General features: G+C 45.8%; 1 protein-coding gene and 1 pseudogene across 2 annotated transcripts in view; one reads left to right on the top strand and one right to left on the bottom strand.

The window, feature by feature from the left end:
* The window catches only part of IL1RAPL1 (interleukin 1 receptor accessory protein like 1), a 2,053,286-nt gene that overhangs the window by 1,787,031 nt on the left and 247,990 nt on the right, over window positions 1-18,265 (top strand). The gene's annotated exons all lie outside the window — the stretch shown is intronic.
* Window positions 17,218-17,948, bottom strand: LOC148113452 (uncharacterized; annotated as a pseudogene).

Below are 18,265 nucleotides of genomic sequence, written 5' to 3'. Positions count from 1 at the left end.
CCAATTCAGGGGGAAGTTCAATGGGGACCCAGATCAACTGGCTGTATTTCTTGACTCTGCCGGAGTCCATCTAGATCATTATGGACACCTCTACCATGGCACAGAGCCATAGTGAATGCCATCGCCTTGGGATTAGGATCAATATGCGGAGGATGAGCTTCGGAATTTAAAGCAGAGAGGGTGACCTATTAAAGAACACATCCATGAGTTCAGAAGGGTCATGGAAAGCTACCACCCTGGCCAGAGGAGTTACTAGTTCATTTTTTCAGAGAAAGCCTGGACAAGCAAATTAGCCAAATAACCACCTATTTGGACATCTCCAAATGGTTCTGAGAAGCCATAAAGGTTGACTGCAGGTTGCACACCAATGACATGCAGAGGCAACCGAGCCCCAGAGAGAGGGGACAACCAGACCAGAGACCACCTGGCCAACGGGATGCCACAGTAACCCAGCCTGCCCCAAGACCAACTCTCCCCCAAGGCCAGTTGAAATACTACAGATGCAGAGGGATAGGACATGTCAGGTTCCAAGTAACACCTTCAACGAAAGATGACTCTGAGGCTTGAAGTTCTTCAAAGTTCCATTTTATTAGAGATGTCATATTGGCACATCTGGGAAAACCCGAATCTGAAAGCTTCCAGGTTTTCCCCACCCAAAAGAAAGTCCAAGTCCCTGCCCCAGCACCCACATGTCCATCACATGGTCCAATCAAAGCACCGTCCCAACTGGAAATGCCTCCCAGTTCCAGCCCTCCAGGTGCAGGGCAAGATGCCCTTGACTCTCTGAGAAAGGAATTATATAGTCATTATTATGACTATATATCACCCATGCTCCATATGATCTCCACTCCCAATTTACCGCAGTAATAAATGTGGCAGGCCTGAAGGCCCAAAGCAAAAGATGGCTTCCAGGTCTGACAGGCTGCCCTGTAGATTTTTTTCCTCTGGGATGTACTTCAGCTTGAATTTAAACCACTTGAACTACTGTGCCCAGTGGATTTTTTTGGGAGATAGTTTTCTGGTTTTTTTTTTTTTAGAGCTTTGAGGTTTTTATGATCAGTCCAGACCTTGAAAGGCACTTTACCCCCTCCTAGGAAATGTCTTCAGGAGAGGAGAGCCCTGCAGACTGCGTAGGCTTCTTTCTCCCAAATGGCCCATCTCCTTTCAGTCTCGGTGAGCTTTTTAGACACATAGGCACAGGGTAGGAGCTATCCTTGAGGGCTCAAGCTCTCCCTCTGTAGGAGCACGGCTGCCATGGCCATGTCACTGGCGTTCGCTTGGATGATGAATTGTTGTTCTGGGTCTGGGTGTTGGAGGATTGGCTCCTTGGCAAAGAGCCATTTTAATTTTTCAAAGGTTTTTTGACAGTCCATTGACCAGGCAAGCGGTTGGATCAGCCTCAGTGCTGCAGGAGGAGGCCCCATTTTTAACAGTTCTGTTAGGGGCAGGGTGATTTCTGTGAAGGCTGGGATAAATTGTCTGTAAAAGTTTGCGAAACCCAGGAAGCTTTGAAGCTGTTTGTGGGTGTGTGAGGGCTGCCAGTCCAGCACTGCTTTCACTTTTCTTGGGTCCATCTCCACTCCTCCGCTGGATATTTGGTAGCCTAGGGAGATAATAGGGAGGTTTGTTGGAATTAGCATTTTGACAGCTTTGCGTAAAGTTTTGTGGCCAGGAGTTTTTTCAGCACTTGCCACACCAGTTTTACATGCTCCTCGAGAGTTTCGCTGAATATGAGAATGTCACTCAGGTAAACTAGGACCCATTTGTATAAGTGTTCATGCAGCACTTCATTAATTAATTGCATGAAGACTGCTGGGGCTCCCTGCAGGCCAAACAGCATGACTTTGAATTGGAAGCTGCCAAGTGGGCAGTTAAAAAGCTGTCTTCCACTTATCTCTTTCTTTGATTCTTATGTGATAGTAGGCTTCTCTCAGTCCAGTTTGGTGAACATCTTGCCCTTGGCTAAGTGGCTTAGCACATCCTTCATGAGGGGGAGACACATTAATTTCATGAAAATTAACACAAAGCCACACACACACCACCATCTCTTTTTCTTTAAATAGTATTGGGGCTGCAACTCTAGGTTTTGCGGCTTGGATGAAGCCCCATGCTAGGTTGGCATCAATGTATTTTCTCAGCTTTTCCATATCCTTGGGAGTCATGGAGTACATCTTTGGCTTGGGTAGCTTGGCTCCCAGCCGTAATTTGATTGTGCAACCTGTTGCATAGTTAGGGGGGAGGAAGTTGCAATCTTCCTCACTAAAGACTCCTGATAGGTCTCAGTACTCTTTTGGCACCTGCGGGCTGCTGGGCAGTCCATCTGCAGTGGGGGCTTCAGGCTCATTGGTGTTGTTGGGGGTCTGTGGAATTTTGGCCTCACTCTGGCTTTACAGGTGGTAGTGGTCTGATGCCTATATTTAGCTTTCTACAGCCATCCTCCCAGGTGATGGTTGGGCCACATTTGTCTAACCATGCAAGCCTTAATATGATTGATTCAATAATTTTTGGAGCTGTGACGAACCAGATAAGTTCTTTGTGATGGCCCATTTCTAGTCTGACAAGTTCTGTGACTAGTGTGGCAGGGGCTCTGTCGATGAGTATCCCATCGACCGCCTCAAAGCAGATGGGGTGTGCTAGGGGTCTCATGCATATGCCTAGCTGCTCAACTATGGGGAGGCTGATTAGACATCTGGTGCAGCCAGTGTCTATGATGGCTTCAACTTCCCCTTGGGCCCCTGTTTCTGACACTACTGTCCTCATTTTGATAGTGAAGGGGTGGATGGCTTCACTTACCACCGGGTCGTCATCGCCGCTGCTCTCTTCGGCGGAGCTTGGAGGGGCTTCCCTGGCTGGAGTTTCTTCAACTTCATTGGGAAGGAGTGGAACCTCCGCAGCCTGCTTGGTGATTTTCCCTTTGTCTGGTGGTTTCGTGGGATCCTCCTTGCCCAGGGTGTGGCTGGAGTCTGGGCTTGGGGGACCAGGGCTGGAACCAAGTATTCAGAAGCCCAATGCCCATGTTGACCACACTGATAGCATTTGATAGCCCTGGACGGTGTGGACAGTGGTGCTTCATGCAGCTTAGCCAGGGATTGGTGACCTAGGGGGTCTTCTCATTGATTTCTCTGCAGTTGGCTTTCTGTGGGGTGGATTTCAAGATCCATGGCAATGGCTGTGATGTATCATGCCTGTATATATTCTGGTATCCCTCTGATGCCACAAACTTGCCTAAGGTCTGGGTCGAGGGCCTCCTTGAAGTGGTGAATGAGGAGTCACTCCAGCCAGTCACTCAGCTTCCAGGCCAGCCTTCAAAACTCCCAAACTAATTCTTTGGGAGGACCGCTGGCTTGCTTCAGCGCCTTAATTTGAGTCTCCATTTCTACTCTGTGGGCCATGTCTTCGAACCTGCCTCGGAGCAGTTGGATGAACTCGTCAGCATCTTCCAACTCGGGGGCTTCCTCGACATGAAGTTTTGCTATCCACTCCATTGCTTCTTTCCAGTTCATGCCATCTGCAATAGCTGAAATCAATTCCCGATCCAATGGGTATTGATTTCCATATTGGTCGATATAAGCCCAGATTCGATTGAGGAAGTAGGCTAGTCTTCCTGGGGTCCCATCAAATGTTACTCTGAACCAGGGAGGGGGAGTGGCTTATGGGGCCAGTTGCTGAGCCGGTGCAGGCTGTTGGGCTGGCGTTGGCTGCTGGGCCAGAACCTGCTGTAAGACCATGACTGGTTGCTGGATCTGCAGCAGTGGCTGGGCCAGTACCAGCTGCTGGCCAATGACTGGTGGCTGGAAGTGTGCTGCTTGATGGGTGGCCATGGGCTGTAGGACTGGGGCAGGCATCCATTGATGCAAAATGCCCACCCAGGAGGGATCTGGTCTGCTGGAGGCAGCCTGAAGAACAATTACTGGGGTGAAGTATTTGGTCCCCATAGTCCCGGCCCCGGGCCAGGCTCATTCAGTAAACTTTGTTGTTGCACCATTCCCATTCCTGTGGTGACTGTCAACCCAGTAAACTGGGCCCGATGTGTGACGCTATGGAACAACCAGCTCCGTGCTGAGTGAAAGGAGGTCGGAATCCCACTCAGTGGTGCTGTGGCTTCCTGGCTCGGGAAGGTGAACGTAGGTTGAGCCAGAGCCCATCTGGGCTGCTCGGTCCCAAGGGGTTGAGTGGCGCTGCCCATGCTAAGTTAACTGAACTGCTCCGCGAGGCTGGCTAGTGACTGGCTGTGTGATAGCGGCAGGAATCCCCATTCCAAGGCGTGCTTGTGGCACAATTGCCCTGGCATCTTCCACTCGAGGGTTGGAATCTGTTCCGCCCTGCCTCCACTCATCCACGGTTCCAACAGCATTGCCCCAGTCATCATCGCCTGAAGTGGTGCGGCTCCTGCTGCTTCACCCCACAGGGTTAGATCTGGTTGCGCAGCTTGCTCGGGCGCCGGCTCTTTGGGCCAGGCACCCAGCTGGTGTTCCCTTTCTATGGCCTTCCACCACGGCTTGGGAAGGGGAGTAGATGGTCTCGACATAGCTCATTGATGTCAGGGCATTTATTAATCCCATGTTTGGCTCTGGGACTAATTACCCTGGTTTAAAGGAGGAGATGAATCGAGGCTTATTCCAAGTTGCACTATTCTGATAAAGAAACGCGAAGGAAGGTTTCTAATAAAACTCATTTATTTGTTATAAAGAAAATAAAACACCTCACTAACTAAGAAAAGTTAATTGTTACATTTTTGAAGGTAATTCGGGCCGGCTATCTTTCAGCCAGACCTTGCTGGAAAGAGAACAAAGGAAAAAAGTGTGAGAAGAGCAAGTGAAGGAATGTGGGTGGATGCGGAAACACGTAGCTTACTGATAAGAAGTTGGCAAAGCTACGGAGAGTCTGACAGTCCAGAAATAATGAGCTCAGCTGGTAAATAAAATAACGCAGTGACATTCCCCTTCTTTGCCAGTTGAGCGAATATCAGTTCATCATCAAATAAGGCACATCTTCTCACGCAGATACTCGTGTTGAGCTGCTGGAAGTGGTTTGTTGAGCATATCAGCAATTTGATCATGTGTAGATACATATTGCACTTTGACAAAACCTTTTTTCACTAAATGCTTTATGTTTTGATAACGGATGTCAATGTGTCTGGACCTAGAACCTGTAAAATGAGATTCAGAAATATAAACCACCGATTCATTGTCTTCCATCACGGTGATCGGTCGGATCGGGTGTGTCCAGATATCTGTGACTAAAGCATCAAACCAAGTTAGAGAATTACATGCATCTGAAACACAAGCATATTCAGCTTCAGTAGATGAACAAGAAACAAAATTCTGTTTACGTACTTGCCAATAAACAGGACATCCATTTAAGAACATCATATAACCTGAAGTACTTTTACGTGATTTCTTATCACTTGCCCAATCAGAATCTGCATAACAACATAATTCTGCATAATCAGTATGTGTTGGTTCTAACAATAACTTCATGTGTTTAGTGTATTTTAGGTATCTCAATAATTTCTTAATACATGTCCAGTGAAACTGTTTTGCCTTACCTACGTGTCGTGATAAGAGATTAACACTAAGTGCAATGTCGGGTCTGGTCCAACTACTAATGTATAACAGTGACCCAATGACTGAACGATAAAGTGTTTGATCCTCGAACTCAGGACTTTCTTCTTGTGTCAAGTTGTGAAAATCTGTTTGCATGGGTGTCTTTGTTGTGTTAGCATCTTTCATGTTGCAATGATGCAAAACTTGTTCAATTTTTTCCTCTTGTGAAAGACTAAACCCCTTCTGTGTCTTTTCAATCTGAACACCTAAATAAGTGCTAATGTGACCTAATGATTTCAATGTGAAGTATCTCTGCAAAGCTTTGGCAAAAATTTCACTCATTTGCTTATTTGGACCAATATAAACAATATCATCAACATAAACAAGAACTATCTCATATGCATTGTTAGATCTTTTTGTGAACACGCACTCATCAGTTTCGGACTTAATAAAGCCCATTGAATTTAGTTTGTCAGTAAGACATAAATACCACATTAAACCAGATTGTTTCAGACCATAGAGACTTTTGTTTAGGAACCAGGTATCCCCTTCTTGCTGTCGGAATCCTGGAGGACTTCTCACGTAGATCTCTTCATCTAGGTCTGCATGTAGATAAGCCGTGTCAACATCAAATTGGAAAACTTCTAAACCAAGGATAGTTGCAGTTGCTAAAGCAATTTTTACACTCTCAGTTCTGACTGTCGGTGAGTAAGTATTTGTGTAGTCCTCAGGATAACGTTGAGCGAAACCCTGAGCTACAAGTCTGGCCTTGTACAGTGACTCACCATTTGGTTTCTTTTTGATTCTGTAGACCCATCGAGTGCCAATGACCTTTTTGTTTGCTGGAGGTTTTGCAGGTGTAAATACTTTAAGTTTCTTTAGACTGTCCATTTCAACCTGCATTGCTTCATACCATTTGTCTTGCTCTGAATCAGGGAGCTGCTTGATTTGTGTGAAATTATCAGGTGGAAGTGTAACATTGCAAATCAAAGGCAAGGGTGCTTTTGTCAGTTGCCAAGAATATCGTTGTGGAGGGATCCCTTTTGTGGCCCTCTTGGAACGTCTCGGAACAACTGTCCAATCTTCTTCTGGTTCGTCCTCGTCCTCACTTTCGTCGCTAGCGTCAGCATCCGCGGCTTGCGAAGACGGAACATCGGGTTGAGAAGAATCAGTGGAATCTTGATCATCAATCTGCGTAGCATCAGCGGTATCATCTCTGGGAAAATAAACTCCAGGATCATTGGAATGAATCCTGGACCAGTCAATATCTTCCTCAAAATTAGCAGATTGGGAAATCACAATTACATGTTTAGAGTCAATAAATTTGCTCCATTTTGAATTATCATCAATACCCATAAATCTCAGTCTCTTTGCTGCTGGACCTCCTTTTCTTCTTTGAGCTAAGGGAATGTTCACCATAGCATATGAACCAAAAATATGGATGTTTTTAAGATCAGGCTTGTAGCCATACAACATGAAGAAAGGAGTCTGATTTGTTACACTGCTCCAAGTACGGTTGACAATGTAATTTGCATACTTGATAGCTTCACCCCAGTATATCATATCAAGGTTGGCGTCTTCTAGGAGACAACGCATCATGGTTTGCAGTACCTCTCCGTTGTGAGCCAATGTGTCAGGGGCCGAAGTCTGATGAAGAATTCCATTCTTACGCATCCAGTCCTGGAAACGCTGAGACATGAACTCGGCACCACGATCACTCTGGATTCTGGCGATGCGAACTTGGTGTTGGGTAGAAACAAGGGTTGCAAAGTCTTTAAAGATCTGAAAAGTCTCTGATTTTTCTTTTATAGGATACACGTATCCATATCTAGAGTAATTATCAACAATTGTTAGAAAATATTTTCTCCCACCAAATGATGGCGGGAAAGGACCAACTATGTCAATGTGAACCAAATCAAAAATGCGTGTTGACAGGCGTGTAGCGTGTTTGGGAATGGCTGCTGCTTTGGATTTGGCCTTCTTGCATACAGCACAATCCAAAAACACCTTACACCCCTTTAGATCCAAACCTTTTGCGAACTCCGGCATCTTCCTAAGAACATGGAAACTGGCATGCCCCAATCTTCTATGCCATTTGTGGATACACCTGGAATGCAAAGGTTTACCAGTTAGTGAATTCTCAACATTAACATTTTTATGCGGAACCTCAGGCTTGCTCTGAGCAACCTGTTTACCAATTCTATTTTTGTTGGCTTTAGGAGCCTTAGGGGTAGCAACAGGATCTCTCACTGGAGCATCTCTCTCTGGGCCTGTGCTCTGCCTTTTTGGAGTTTGCATACTTGCCTGTGTTTGTGGTTTAGGCTTTGGCTTTAAGTAATAAACACCACCAATTAATATGGTTTCAGCAACAATATCTCCATCTTTAACTATGTAACTTGCTTTTTCAAGGTGGTGAACCTGAAACTTTAACATTCTAGACAAGTGATACTGACTAAGCAAATTACTGGTTGCTGTTGGTATGTAATAAACATCAGGAATGAATGCATTGAGCTCTTCAACATAAACAGTTCCTTTTCCTTTGACCTGACAAGGATGATTTGAAAAAGAGTAAAGTTCACGTAGTTCTGGTTCAGGCTCGTGCATCTCTGTGAAAAGTTCCTTTCTGTAGGTAACATGCAATGCTGCACCACTGTCCAAAGTCCACAGGAGTCGTCTGTCGTACTCTGGTTGAGGTTGTGGATCATTGGTTAAAGCCAATGTGGCGAGTGGAGTTTGTGGATCACGCCCGGGACCATGACGACCTTGTCTTCCGCCTCTGCCTCTGCCTCTGGAATCTGTTCCTCTGGGCTGGTACGTGACGGGAGCTGGAACTCGTTGGGGACAATCCCGGGTGGCATGTCCCACACGATTGCAGGTGTAGCATCTTTGCGTCTTTGGAGCGTAGGTCCTTCCTCGGAAGGGGCGCCTAGCTGGAGCTCTTGATGTGGGTGGTCCTCTCAAGTGTGGCGTGGCCAACATGAATGCCTCTTCTTCAATTAAAAGTCTACAGACATTGTCCACTGTGCGTTGAGCAATTGGGACTTGGTTAATTTTTGTAACAGCATCTTTCCATTCATAATTCAAAGAGTTAATGATGATGCTGATCATTTGGATATCTTCAATGTTATGGCCTCTTTCTCTCAATTCTGTCCTCAGTCCTTTCAGTTTGGTCAAATGTCCTCCAATTTGTTCACCAGGTTTCAATCTCGAACCGTGGAGTTCAGACATTTTTAGTTTTGACTCACCAGTTAGTGGAGAGACAGAAAATGCCTGGTAAGGAGCCTGCACTTGATATGCTGGCTGTGCTGGCAGAGGTATTTGCTGTGCCTGTTGTGGACCTAAAAATGGTCTTGGTTGTGCCATTGGAGGTGGGCCAGGAGGTGGCCCTCTTTGCACTTGTGGCTGGGGCACATATGCAGGCATTTGTAGCTGCTGTGGCTGATGCACTGGAATCTGCTGTATTCCAGTTGCCATTTGTGCTTGAGCTGCAATATTGGCATGACCTGCTGGAGATGCAGTCATTTGCCTTTGCTGTGTTCCATCTAAAAGGACACCAACACCGCCAGGGGGTGTTTGAGTTTGGGCCTGTGGAAACACTTGTGGCATTTCAGCTTCTTGTAGTAAATTACTTTTGCCAGCAGATGGTGCTGCACCTTTAGGCAGCTTTGCATACGGGGCATTGTATGCTTTAGAGTAGGAGTGGTTATGTAAGACATGTGTAACTTGATCAGGGAGACTTTCATGTGACGTATGCAGTGCTCTCTGTCTTAATTGGCCTGACACAGAATCCACCAGGGGGAGTGTCTTTGGCTCTGAGCAAGAAGACAAGATGGCCTCTTTTGAAAATCTTAAGTCACGGGATTCTTCCTTATCATGCTCAAGCATAAACAAATCTCTCTTAAATCGAGACAGTTCATTTTCATAATATTTTACATGCTCACGATAGGATTTGATGGCCATCTCACGCTGGGTGAGCTCAGGGCTTTGAGAAGAATAATGAATTACTTCTCTCTCTGCGTGGGGGTGAAAAAACTTCGCCGTTTGTGGAAACTTTCTTGGCCTGGCACCAAGCACATCGTAATCTGTGGGCTCTGGTAGAATAGATTCATAGCATGCAAATTGAGAAGAAAAAGCTACCGACCTCAGTCGCAGTTCATTATCTTCAAAAGCAGCTGTTCTGATATCTGTCCTTTGATGTGTTTCCGAAAGCATTTTCAGATCTTCTTCACCCATGGCACCTTCTTGTTCCAATTGCGTAGCCGTAGCAAGAGGCTGGAATTCTGGAAACCTCCTGTCTGCCACCTCTTCGTTGGAAAGATCAATCAAATCATTTACGAAGAGTGGTCTTAGTTTCATTTTGCCTTTTTTCTTCTGTTTCGGCATCTTAGCAATATAATTAGCGTACCTCAGTAGCTAAAAACTAATTGCCTATGCGCTCTTATCAGAAGTAACAAAAACAAGGAAAAAGCCATAAATCCAACCGTCCTCATGCTACCAGAATGTCAGGGCATTTATTAATCCCATGTTTGGCTCTGGGACTAATTACCCTGGTTTAAAGGAGGAGATGAATCGAGGCTTATTCCAAGTTGCACTATTCTGATAAAGAAACGCGAAGGAAGGTTTCTAATAAAACTCATTTATTTGTTATAAAGAAAATAAAACACCTCACTAACTAAGAAAAGTTAATTGTTACATTTTTGAAGGTAATTCGGGCCGGCTATCTTTCAGCCAGACCTTGCTGGAAAGAGAACAAAGGAAAAAAGTGTGAGAAGAGCAAGTGAAGGAATGTGGGTGGATGCGGAAACACGTAGCTTACTGATAAGAAGTTGGCAAAGCTACGGAGAGTCTGACAGTCCAGAAATAATGAGCTCAGCTGGTAAATAAAATAACACAGTGACAATTGAGCCATCCCCTGTGGCTCCCTCTGTGGCTGCCTTGTTTTGCTCCATCTCCCCTGAGTCTTCACGCCACCCAGTTTCGGGTCGATGTTCAGAGCTCAGGACCCCAGACAGTACCCCGGAGCCTGAGGAGCTGGTTGAACTTTTTAAGGGAGATTTGGGTTAATATCAGGGTTCCAAGTAACACTCCCAATGAAAGGAAACTCTAAGGCTTGAAGTTCCTCAAAGTTCCATTTTATTAGAGGTGTCATATTGGCACATCTGGGAAAACTGAATCTGAAAGTTTCCAGGTTGTCCCCACCCAAAGGAAAGTCCAAGTCCCTGCCCAACACCCACATGTCCATCACATGGTCTAATCAAAGCACCATCCCAACTGGAGATGCTTCTCAGTTCCAGCCCTCCAGGTGCAGGGCAAGATGTCCTTGACTCTCTGAGAAAGAAATGTTATTATTACTATATATCACCCATGCTCCATACAATTCCCCCCTCCCAATTTCCTACAGTAGTAAATGTGGAAGGCCTGAAGGCCCAAAGCAAAAGATGGCTTCCAGGCCTGACAGGTCACTTTGCATCAGCTTGCACAACTCCAGCTCTGAAATCCAAACCAGAGCCACCACCAGGGGGTGGATGGAACGAGGTCCCAGGTGTGCCACCGACAAGTCCCAAAAAGCCCTCCAGGCTGTAGAGGTCCCTCCCCACCCAGCCGAAGCGGGGGGAACTTCAGCTGATGATGACCAATCGCTGGAACCCTATGACTGCGAGGACGAGAGTGAAAATGACCCAATGTTGTTGTTTTTTTAATTTAATTTTTTTTATTTATTTAAAACAATACATCAAAAAAAAAAAAGAAATAGTCAAACAAATGATCGCGACAGGAACTTTACATGATATTTACACTTTCTACGGTATGTAGGCTTCAGTCAGATTTAACATATATTAAACATAATCCTGGGGGAGAAATATTGGCTATCCAATTGATATGATAAAATGGGAAGAAATCTGGCTTAAACATATGAAATTCCTGCGGGCAACATCATACAAAGAAAATGTGTACAAGATGCTATTTCCATATGTGGTGGACCTGTTCCAGGACGACTGAATTCTGGAAAATTATACAGGCATGGATCATGGAAATCACAGGTTATAACCTAATTCTGAAACCAGAGTACTATCTACTGAACATTAGGCCAGACAACATAGGCACAAATATATGGTGTCTGTGTGTATTTATCACCACGTCAGCAAGAATATGTTTCGCCCAACATTGGAAGGGGAAAGACCTGCCAGCTGAAGTTTTGATTTTGGAGAAAATTTTGGATTATGCGGAAGCCGACAGACTGACTAAAGCATTGAGAGATCAAAAGGACTCCGTATATTTCCAATGTTGGGACAAATGGTACGTTTGGTTGAACAACAGACGCCCAAAAATGACCCAATGTTGAGTGAAACTATCCACCCTTTCATCTTCCCAATACGTCTCACAGCCCCAAAAACAGGAACCCAGGGCACTTTTGAACCCCTAATAGACTCAGGCTGCACTAGATGTTTGATTAACTTACCCACGATCCTGAAACTGGGGCACAGACGAAGAGATTGGCCCATCTAATTAGGTTCAAGCAGGTCGATGGGTCCCTATTGGGTGATGGGAGGGCACCTGACCAAACCAGTGAGGCTAGAGCTAGTGGACCACTGAGAATCATTTTGATTTGTAATAGCTCCCAAATGACAGAGACAGTCATACTGGGGCTCTCTTGGCTAGACAAATGGTGGCATCTGGTGGCAAGGGGGCAACCAGAGGCTGAGGATAGCAAGGGTCCCCCAACACGCTCTGCACCAGCAAATAGGGGCATTGCCCACACAGGAAAACCCCTTGAGCCCCACCAGAACAACTGGCAGCCACCTCTGAACAAACCCCACAGGCTGAATGGATCCCTAGAGAATTTCAGGACATCACTGAAGTGTTCAGTGGAAATGAGTGCAATGTTCTACCCCCCACTGCACAAAGGACTGTGCCATCAAAATCATCCCTGGGGTCAAGCTTTCCAAACCCAAACTGTATGCAAGAAATTTGCAAATACATAGACAAGAACCTAGCAAGGGAGTTCATTGAGCCAGCCAAGCCACACGTCGCAGCCCCTGTCCTATTTAAAGTTGTTTGTTTCTAGGTGGAGGGTAATGGAATGGTTAATGATTGATTCCATGACTTTGCAGGTGACGCAGCATAAAGAGATTGGTCTGTAATTTTCAACTAGGTTGGGGTCTCCTTTTTTGAAGATAGGGATGACCATGGCTAGTGACCAGGTTAGGTAGGGAGCTGGTCCTGAAGGATTTTTCAAAGATTATGCTTAGGGGTTCTGCTATAGCAGTGGACAGCTTTTTAAAGAAGTATGCACATAGCCCATCAGGCCCGATAGATAGAGATGGTTTTAGTCTGTGTAGTGCCTTTTCAACGTTATCTTCTGTGAAATCTATTTGTGTTAGATTGTTGTAGTTATTTGTGGTACGACTAGGGAATATTGGGCATAAGCCATTGCTGTTTACAAAGACTGAGTTGAAGAACGTGTTTAAGAGGTTTGCTTTAACTGCTTCATCATTGTATTCTTTACAATGTTGATGTTGATGATGTTGTGTAATGCCAGGTCAGTTGTTAATAAAGCCCCCCTCATCTATGATCTTATTTTGGAGGGGGGTGAGGACCTGGCAGGTATTACGGAGACCTGGCTGGGCCAAGACGGGGGGTCCCCCTCGTTGAAATGTGCACACCAGGTTTCCATGCATTTCATCAGCCAAGGGCCCAGGGGAGGGGTGGGGGAGTGGTGGTGATTATTAGGGAGAGTCTTTGTCCAAGGGAGACCACTGTTACTCAGATAGCCGGATGTGAGTCCCTTTTTGTGAAGTGGGGCCGTGGGGTGCAGATGGGTTTGCTGACTATGTACCTGGCTCCATACCACGTGGCGGCGACCCTGCCCGAGCTACTCGATGTCATTGCCGGGGTGGCGGTTGATACCCCCAGACTTATTGTCATGGGGGATTTCAACCTTCCATCCGTGGGTGAGGCATCAGAGGTGGCTCGGGAGTTCATGGCTTCCATGACGGCCATGGACCTGACCCAGTTAGTTCAAGGCCGCACTCACATAGTGGGACATACTCTGGACTTGATTTTTGTCTCTGGTCAGTGGTTGAATGATCTTGGTAGAGGGAACCTAGATATTAAACCCTTGTCATGGACAGATCATTTGCTCCTTCACTTAGACTTTCCCACCGCCTTCCCCCGCCACAGGGAGATGGAACCGACCAGATGGTTCCATCCCAGGCGCCTGATGGACCCTGAAAGGTTACTGACGGAGTTTGGGCCGTTTCCTGAGACTCTAACACATGACTCGACTGAAGAGCTGGTGGCCGCCTGGGAGAGGTCGGCCGTTGGAGCTTTGGACCGCGTCGTGCCTTTGCGGCCTCTGACCCAATGCCGATCTCAATTAGCTCCTTGGTTCTCTGAGGAGCTGAGAGAGATGAAGCGTCGGAAAAGACGCCTAGAGAGCATTTGGAGGACTAGTCAATCCGATTCCAACCGGACACAGGTGAGGTCTTATATCAAGACCTACCTAGTGGCGATAAAAGCGGCGAAATCTAACTATTTTTCCGCTCTTATCGCATCTGCAGAGAACCGCCCAGCCGCCCTGTTTAGGGTGACCCACTCCCTTCTTCAGGGGAGATTGCGGTAAGATCCCTTGCAGGGTCGAGCTGAGGAGTTTGTGCAATTCCTGCATGATAAAGTCGCTCGGATTCGGGATGGCTTGGACTCCGATTGGATGAGTCCAGGGGAGGAGATGAGGGAAGGTCTTGAGAATATTATCTGGGAGGAATTTGATCCTGTGGCTCCCGAGGATGTGGACAGGGTTCTGGGTAAGATTAGTGCCACCATGTGTTTATTGGACCCATGTCCCTCCTGGTTGGTACTGGCCTCCCGGGAGGTTACACGAGGCTGGCTCCAGGGAATTATAAGTGCTTCTCTGAGTGGGGGTGCCTTTCCTGCCACCTTGAAAGAGGCGGTAGTGAGGCCCCTCCTCAAGAAGCCCTCCCTGGATCTGGCTGAATTAGCCAACTACCGTCCTGTCTCCAACCTTTGTTTTCTGGCAAAGGTTGTTGAGAGTGTAGTGGCATGACAGCTTCCCCGATACCTGGATGAAGCTATCTATCTGGACCCGTGCCAGTCGGGCTTCAGGCAGGGGTACAGCACAGAAACGGCATTGGTTGCGTTGGTGGATGATCTCTGGAGGGTTCGGGACAGGGGTTGCTCCTCTGTCCTAGTCCTATTAGATCTCTCAGCGGCTTTTGATATCATCGACCATGGTATCATGCTGCAGCGGTTGAGGGGGTTAGGAATAGGGGGCACCGTTCTGCGGTGGTTCTCTTCCTTCCTCTCCAACCGCTTGCAGTTCGTGTTGGCAGGGGGGCAGAGGTCGACCTCGAGGCACCTCGCATGGGGAGTGCCACAAGGGTCGGTCCTCTCGCCCCTTCTGTTCAACATTTATGTGAAGCCGCTGGGTGAGATCATCCATGGTTTTGGGGTGAAGTGTCATCTGTATGCTGATGATACTCAGCTGTACATCTTCACCCCAGACCACCCCAACGATGCCCTTGATGTGATGTCTCGCTGCCTGGAGGCCGTGCCGGTCTGGATGGGGAGGAACAGGCTCAGACTCAATCCGTCCAAGACCGAGTGGCTGTGGCTACCGGCATCCCGATATAGTCAGCAGGTGCCATCGCTGACTATTGGGGGGTGAATCTTTGCCCCCCACAGAGAGGGCTCGCAATCTGGGTGTCCTCCTGGATGCACGGCTGTCTTTAGAAGAGCATATGACAACCATGGCCAGGGGGGCCTTTTATCAGGTTCGCCTGATTCGCCAGTTGCAGCCCTTTCTGGACCGGGACGCCTTGCGCACGGTCACTCACGCACTTGTCACCTCCCAGCTGGACTATTGTTATGCTCTCTACATGGGGCTCCCCTTGAAGAGCACTCGGAGGCTCCAACTGGTCCAGAATGCGGCTGCGCAGGTGGATATGGGCGCAACTCGTTGTGCCCGCGTGACACCCCTCCTGCGTGAGCTTCACTGGCTCCCAGTGGTTTTCCGGGTGCAATTCAAGGTGTTGGTCACCACCTTTAAAGTGCTCCATGGCACAGGACCCGGGTACCTTCGAGACCGACTTCTGCCACCAATAGCCTCCCACCGGCCAGTTCGCTCCCACAGAGAGGGTCTCCTCAGGGTGCCATCAGCCAAGTTATGTCGGCTGGCGACACCCAGGGGGAGGGCCTTCTCTGTGGGAGCCCCAGCCCTGTGGAATGAACTGCCCCCAGAAATACGTAAAATCTCCGACCTCTGGGTGTTTCGCTGTGCACTGAAGACCCTGTTGTTCCGCCAGGCTGGGCTATCAACATAATAATTTTAAATTGGGGTATTTTAAATTTGTGGGGTTTTAAATTGAGCCAAATTTATTTAATTATTTTAAATTTTTAATCGATGTTTTGTCTTGTGTTTTTAAATAGGCTGTACACCGCCCTGAGTCCTTCGGGAGAAGGGCGGTATAGAAATAAAAATTATTATTATTATTATTATTATTATTATTATTATTATTATTATTATTATTATTATTATTATTATTATTATTATTATCCACTAGGTCCTTTTAGGGGTGGAATGGATCTTGAGTCTTTAAGTTCGTCATTTACAAAATTATAGAAGGCGCAGTTGGATTTTGTGTGTAGGAGGTTCTCTTCTTGTTTTGTGTGGTAATTGGTGCTTTCAGTCTTTATTTGGTGGGATATATTTTTGTAGCGGCTTTTAAAGTTAGCTACATAGTCAGTTTTGTTTTTTCGCCAGAGGGATTTTTTTTTGTTTTGTTTTGATTGGAGCTTTCTTATTGATATGGGTAATTTGCTTTTCTGGTTTTGGTGATGATTAGTGGTACATATAGTTTAATAATTCTATTGATTTCAAGCAAGAAAATGTTATAATGGTCTTCGGCAGTGTTACATCCAAAGAATAGAATTTGCCAATCAAGAGATGAGAGGTTGGTGTCTATGAGATCATAGTTGGCTTTTTTGAAGTTGTAGTTGGGTATTCCATTATTTTGGTCATTTTTGTAAGGGCGTATATTGAGACAAAAGTCAATCATGCTGTGGTCACTGTTGGAAAAGGGTTCTTTTATTTGTAGTCCATAAACTGAATTTAAGCTGTTGCAGAAGATGAGGTCGAGGCAGTTGTTGAGTCTAGTATTGTTAGTTACTAGTTGATCTAGACCTAGATTTATAACAGCATTGTATAGTGTTGTATGAATGGGTTCAGTTGTACATTTGTTTATTGTCCAATTAATAAGAGGTAGGTTGAAGTCACCAAGAAAGATGAGAGGGTATGGGCAGGAGGCTGCCCACATTACTCACTACATTAGTAGTGAGGTTAACTTCTTCACATGTGCAATATCGTAATCAGGGGCCAAGTAACATAGTAAAAAGCGAAGTATTTAAGGACAGTTCACAGATGATAGTTTCCGGAAGAGCGAGTTCATATGCAATTTGAATATTTTTTAGGTTTAGTGACTTTTTATAAAAGATAGCTACTCCACCTTTTCTGCGGGTTTCTCAATCAGACCAGTAAACGTAATAGTCTCTTACTGTGATAATGGAGTCAGTGAGGGATGTGTTTAGCCATGTTTCACAGACAAATATAATGTCAAATGTAGCAGTATTTAATAAGAGGAGGAGTTTGGGCATTTTGTTAACAATGCTCGTTAACGATGCTTCTAGCATTTATTAGTTTGCATTTGAGGTCAGTAGTGGTTGGTATTGAAGAAGTAAGGGGCCTGCATACCCAGTTTTGGATGATGGTTGGGTGGATGATGGGTGGTTGGATGTTTTGTGTGTTGGAGGGTTGGATGTTGAGGGATTGATTGTGGTCTTACTTTTTATGCAGTCAGCACGGTAGTCGATGTATAGATTTGTGTCACCTAGGTCTTGGCATCTTTTGAGTTCTGCACGGAATTCACGGGAGTGGATCTGTTGTAGTAAAGATAGGTCAGGCTGTGATCGAAGTTTGCTGTGGTTGTGGTTGGATCTGGCAATTGAATTTATAGTGTAAATGAACTTTCATTTGATGGCCTCATTTTTGCAGATGACTCTACAGAATCGTGGGGCCACTGAGCCATCACTGTTCTTATATTCTGGGCCATCTCTGGAGACTTCAATGATTTTGTCAGGGAAGATGGTTGGTGTGTGATGACTGCTAAATATGTTACGAACCTTTGTGATATCAGGTTCATTGATGACATCTACTCCAAATAAGATAGCGTTTTGACATTTTTGTTCTCGCTCAATGATATCTTTAATGAATATGGAGATGTTGTTTGGTTGGTTGGCAACTATTTGGGGTTTTGGTTATGGCTGAGGTAATGCCTATTGAATTGGGATAAGATTTTGATCTGTTGAGTTTTCATTTTTTTGTGCTGTAATTTTTTTTCAAAAGATGTAAAACGTGCTTCTGAACTTGATTCTATGGATTCATTTCAAACAAATGGTTGTCCAGTGTCTTTTTGAAAGCCTTCAATGATGGAGCACCCACAACTTCTGAAGGCAAATTATTCTATTGGTTAATTGCTCTCACCATTAGGAAATTTCTCCTTAGTTCTAGATTGCTTCTCTCCTTGGTTAGTTTCCAACCATTGTTTCTTGTCTTGCCTATTGGTGTTTTGAAAAATAAGTTACCCCACCCCCCTCACCTTTGTAGGAGCCCTTCAAATATTGTAACAGTTCTATCATGTTCTCTCTTG

The sequence above is a fragment of the Pantherophis guttatus genome, chromosome 5 (genome assembly GCF_059756535.1).
Source record: "Pantherophis guttatus breed Tessera chromosome 5, ASM5975653v1, whole genome shotgun sequence".
In the NCBI taxonomy this organism is placed as follows: domain Eukaryota; kingdom Metazoa; phylum Chordata; class Lepidosauria; order Squamata; family Colubridae; genus Pantherophis; species Pantherophis guttatus.
This window is presented reverse-complemented; position numbering and strand designations above follow the sequence as displayed.